We start from the raw sequence: 6,000 nt of genomic DNA, 5'->3' as shown, positions 1-6,000 counted from the left end.
CTGTCCTCACTATGCAGACCAGACTGGCCTCTAGAGATCTGTCTGCATCTGCCTCCCAGTGCCGGGATTAAAAGTGTACCATTACACCTTACTGTTGGGTATATTTTAATATTGAGTAAGCCCCATAAGAGTCTAAGAAGAAATAAACAATGGACAGTTGGGATTATAGATCGGAAGCCTGAGATTTCTTGCAGCAGTACAGATTTGGAAATCCTTTGCATTTAATAAATGGAAGCATGCTAAAGAAACCTAAAATCGGACTTTATGCACAAATAAAGTCATTTTACTCTAAAAAAAGTTGTATTCAACATAAATACAGTTATTCAAGGAGAGCAGGTTAAGAATTGAGATTATATATTTCATGCATAAAGTGAAGGAAGTCCCACTGACAGGGACATTGAGAAGATGGCAGAAAGCTAGGAATGGCAGCCTTTCATGGGGAATAAGAAAACAAGTCTGAGCTGATCACTAGATTTGACAAGGAGATTCTCTTACATAAAGAACATCCAGTGGAGTATTGCGAGCAGAAGCCATTTAGTACTAAGTAGGAATAGGAGACTAAGAAGTAGAAATAGTGGGCATGGTGGCATACACCTTTAACTCCAGCGTGTATAATTCTAGTTTAAGAGACTAGATGGTGAGTTTGAGGCTAACCTGGGTTACATCATAAGACTCAAGTTACACATGTAGCAGACATGAAGAGCTCTTGTTACAGATTGGGCTGTAGATAAGGGAGAAGAAATAAGGGTTATGAATAGATGATGAGGTGGTGGTTAGAACTTTTGTGCATGAGGATGATGCAAGAGGGGGTATTTCATCTGTGCTGAAATCTGAAGAGCAGAAAGGAGGATACTGTGGAAACTATCAAAACACAAGTGTGAGGTCAAGCACAAAACTAGAGAGTTTAGCATTAGCTAGGTGGGAGCAGCGCCTTTCTGTATTTTGTCAGGAAAACAAAAACAAAGCCATGTATTCAAGTGGTGGTGTTGAGGTAAAAAAGTAGAGGTTAGCTGGGTGGCACCCAGGAGTCAGAGGCAGGTGGACCTCTGAGTTCGAGGACAGGTTGGTCTGCATAGCAAGTTCCAGGACAGCCTGGGCTATACAGAAAAACTCTTGTCTTGAAAAGTTTAAAAAAACAAAGGCCGAGGTTAGATTTGCAGTGGTTGTAGTGTGGGAATGAAGCAATGAGTTCCCACAGCCAGAGCGTTCTCATTCTGTGTGGGAGTGGAGATGAGATGGAAGCAGGTGGCTGACCACAGGTGGGTCTCTAAGAGATGAGGAGACTGACAGGTCGCATACACTGACTAGCTTTGGAAGCATAATATCTGTGGCCTGTAGACTGAGGAGAGAATGGATACAGTGTAATGGGGCAGAGAACTCAAGGCCTGTGAGAACCCGAGAGATGTGAGGTCTAAAGAGTATGGAAAGGGAAAAAGAGTGGGAGAAGCTGCAGATAGGAGCAGCTTAAATAGGTGGGCCCAGCATGGAATGGAATTTAAGCTAAAATCCTAGAGTGGAGCCTCAAAGTGAGGAATGGAACTCAAGTGAGCTGCAGCCAAGATAGAAGTAACTGAGACAACTCCGAGTCCATATTGCATGGACCGTGACTCTCGGTTTACTGTGAGCAGTTCCAGGCGCTAAAAAACCACTTCTCTCCCTAACGAGGAGACTCTGGAGGCCTCGGCTGCCGCACTCAAACGGACAAAAGGAGATGTTAGGGTTTGGTTCCTTTATTGAAGGCATGAGATGGAGCTCAAGCAATTGTCTGAGCCCACACAGCTGAGCTGGTTTCAAGGGACCATACCTTTGGGTCTCAACTTGTTGGAAGCTGTGGGTCAAAGTTTGGCCTAAGATTTAGTTTAATGTACCTCTGGCACAAGGATTGGGAAGGGTACTCAATACTCATAGATTCTAACAAGCAGAACTCCAAGGAGCCCTCCCAAAATGACCCTGGACTCCCCTAAGCTTCAGAAGCCTTGAAGAGTCTCATACTCTCTTCTGGGTACCAAAGCAGAGATGGCAAGTCACAGATTTTCTGACTCCCTAGTGTAGACTCTTTCTGGGGGCAGGGTACAGTTGGGTTTCATGGCAATTGATGTTACATTAATAATAAACCTAACTATTCCCAAGGTGGAGGGCGGGGAGTGGGGGAAGTAAAGGAAGGGCTGGAGAGATGGCTTAGTGGTTGAGTGTAGTGTTCTTGCAGAGGACCCAAGTTCTAATCCCAGCACCCATAGGCCAGCCAAGGTAATATCGTGAGACCGTGTTTAAAAGGTGGAACAGTTAGAAAACTCTGGTATGTAGACCGGTTGGGAACAAACATGCTTAATTGAGTTTGAAGAACTGGGAAGTAATTGCCACGTGTTTGTGGACAGTGAAAGCTAGCATGAGGAAAAGACAAGACTGCGGAAGATTTGACCCGATTCCAAAATGTCAGTGAAGGGTAGGTTTGGTAAGTTACTGGAAGAGGGGGGCTGTGGAGTAATAACACCAGCTATGCGCAGTTTACCAGGGCTTTTGTGTGAAAGTGAAAGATAGTGTGTGGAAATGTGAGGGAAGGAACAGCATGAGGATGAGGAAGCTGAAGTCTTCTAGAGCCAGATTACAGCTCACCCAAGGAGGGGAGACTTGTACTGCTAGAGTAAGTCCTGGCTGGGAACCCACAGCTTACAAGATGGCAGTTTACAAGATGGAACTAGTAGCATTAATCTTCTGTCCCCTAATACTAGATTCATGAAGCATAAAAAACTTCCTACAAAAATCCTGGGCAGTATGACTAACTATAGATAACTAAATTTGAAAAGCTGTATGTAGACTTTGAGATCCATTACCCATACAAATAGGAGTTCCTTGTACTCTCACAGTAGAATTCATAATCTCTTTACCCTCCTCCACAGGGTTAGCAGGCCCTCAGTCATAAGGATGAGGTAGCCAACCAAGAAGATTCACTAACCACCATAGGGATATCCATATTTCCCCAACTCATTCGGAGGACAAGGAATATAAGCCGTTTTAGCTTGGGTTTTGTTGCTTCACAGAGACACCATGACCAAGGCAACTCTTGTAAGGGACAACATTTAATTGGCAACTGGCTTGCAGGTTCTGAGGTCCAGTCCATTATCATCTGAGGTTCAGTCCATTATCATCGAGGCAGGAAGCATGGCAGAATTCAGATAGGTGTGGTACAGGAGGAGCTCAGAGGTCTATATCCTGATCTGAAGGGCAACAGTAGGCTGTCTCCCAGGCAACTAAGATGAGAATCTCAAAGCCCATCCCCACAGCAACACACTTCCTCTAACAAGGCCACACCTACTCCAACATGGCCACACCTAATTGTACCACCCCTGGGTCAAGCATATTCAAACCACCACATTCCACTCCCTGGCCCCCATAGGCTTGTTCAAATATATGAGTCTGGAGGCTATACATAGCCATAGCATAAATTGCGTCCTGCCCAGGGCCGACACAGTCGGAGTCCCTCAACCCTGGGAGAATCAGGGTTCCAGTACTCAGGTGGGCAAGGAGCTGGCGAGTGACAGACAGACACGAACACAAGAGAGTGATGAATCTGAGTATAATTTCTCAAAGCGAGCATCAGACTTTTATGGTCATTACAGAAGAAATAATGAAGTTAGGTAATACAACAGCCAAGGTACATCGAGGTCATCTGATGTGTAATGATTCTTTAAACAAAACAAAATGCATACATGAAAATCGGCAGGAACCAAGGCAGTGGTTACAACTGAGATAAAGCCAGCCTTATCTGAAGCACTCCAGTTCCTTCTTAGACTACATCCCACCTTCCTAGACCTTTGTAAATTCCTGTAAATGGGAGTGACTCAGTTGTTCTTAGTATTCGTGGGGGACCTCCACTTACTAGAGGAACCCATCAACTTTCTTCTATTAAGTAATGTAGTCTGCCATACATGACTATAAAGAGAATTCTAAGTTTACTTTGTTGAACTTGCCCTGGGATTATTAACTCTTATCCAGTAAACTGCAATGCCTGTTTTCTCTCAACACTGGAGGCATTCTGTCTGAATAAGTAACATTCTTAAGAAATTCCCAGCTCAGCATTGACTAGGATGTTGGAACACTGGTGGAGGCCAGGAAACAATGTCCAATTTAACTTGGCTATTTGTCAAATCACTCCTTGGGGGAACCTCTATACCTATAATAGAATACTGAAAGAAAGAGTGCAAAACTCTCCATCGAATATTGCAAGGACAAATCTGGACCATGTCCATGGTATGGGACATCAAAGACCTCCAGGAGACTAGTTTCCTTGAAACTTTTTGCCTCAGGACTGCGGCCAAGCTTTTGGACTTGTTGTGCAGACTCCACTGGAGTGGGTGTGGCAGTCCATCTTCAAAAGTCCCCATAATTGGGCTGGCAAGATGGCTCAGTGGGTAAGAGCACTGACTGCTCTCCCAGAGGTCCTGAGTTCAAATCCCAGCAACCACATGGTGGCTCACAGCCACCCGTAATGAGATCTGATGCCCTCTTCTGGTGCATCTGAAGACAGCTACAGTGTACTTATTTATAATAATAAATAAATCTTTGGGCCTGACCGAGTAGGAACTGAGCGAATGGGTCTACCAGAGCAGTTGGGCCAACTGGAGCCCGGCAGGGTTGACCAGAGCAAGCCAGAGGTCCTAAAGTCAACTCCCAACAACCAGATGAAGGGTCATAACTATCTGTATAACTACAGTATATATTCATATACATAAATAAATTAAAAAAAAAATCTTAGCTGGGCAGGGGTGACACACAACTTTAATCCCAGCACTTCGGAAAGTAGATGAAGATGGATGTCTTCATTCCAAGCCAATACATATATACATATATATTTATATATATTTTTTCTTTTTTCCTTGAACATTTTGCATTTCAGTCTTTTGAGACCTCCAAAGCAGCAGCGCTCAAGATTTGCATCCATAATTTCTTCTACTACAAGTTGCTGTTTTCCCAAAACTAGCATACATTACAGTGGATCCATTTAGAAACATTTTCTTAGGGCCTATGCGATGCTTCAACCCATATGGCGCTTGCTACCTCTTGATGCAAGCTTGAAGAATTGAGCTCTATACCCAGAACCCACATAAAGAAGAGAATCGGTTCCATTCTCATTTTTCAAACTGCTATAATAAACTCTCCCAATTCCTTGAATAATTGGTTGATCTATCAGTGTGGTTGTGCAAAGTTTTTTTTTTTTCTTTTGGTTTTTCGAGTCAGGGTTTCTCTGTATATCCCTGGCTGTCCTGGAACTCACTTTGTAGAGCAGGCTGGCCTCGAATGTTGAAATCCGCCAGCTTCCAAGTGCTGGGATTAAAGGCGTACGCCACCATTGCCCTGCGGTCCTGCAAAGTTTTAATCCCAGCATAGGCAGATCTCTGAGTTCAGGAGCAGCCAGGGATGTACAGTGAAAGCCTGACTCAAAACTAGCAATCATCGATACTGATCATTCAATTTCCCTTACCTGATGGAAGTTGTAAACTGTTCAATTTAGGCATCTCTGGGACACCCATTCCTAGTCCCAAGGTCCTATTATGGGGTTGAGTGTGCCCTCAAACCCACTGATAATTGTCCTTCTCTTACATTAGTCTTTAACAGTGGTTCTCAATCTTCCTAATGCTGCAACCCTTTAATGCCCCTTATGTTGCTACTTCATGACTGTGCGGCAGGTGTATGAGTGTCCTGGGTGCCACTGCGTGCGTACGCGAAAAAAAAAAAAAAAACAAAACTGCGCAGTTGGTTCTTCTGTTTTCCAGGGATCGCAGATTCAGGTCACCGGGACCGAGGTATCTCGCCGATCCCTGAATTCCGGTGCTCACCCAAGCACCGGGGTTTAGCGGTCACCTCCCATCAGTCTTTCACGGGTGGCGTACACCTCGCACGAAAAATGTGGCCGCCTGGTCATCCCGGATTTGGGCCGTGGAGGCAGCAGGGTCAGATTCAAGGTCGTCACCCAAGTCCAGCGGGCTCCCACAGGGCCGGGGG

Source organism: Mastomys coucha, unplaced genomic scaffold (genome assembly GCF_008632895.1).
Source record: "Mastomys coucha isolate ucsf_1 unplaced genomic scaffold, UCSF_Mcou_1 pScaffold3, whole genome shotgun sequence".
NCBI classification, from domain to species: Eukaryota; Metazoa; Chordata; class Mammalia; order Rodentia; family Muridae; genus Mastomys; species Mastomys coucha.
Note: the sequence above shows the minus strand (reverse complement) of the source record.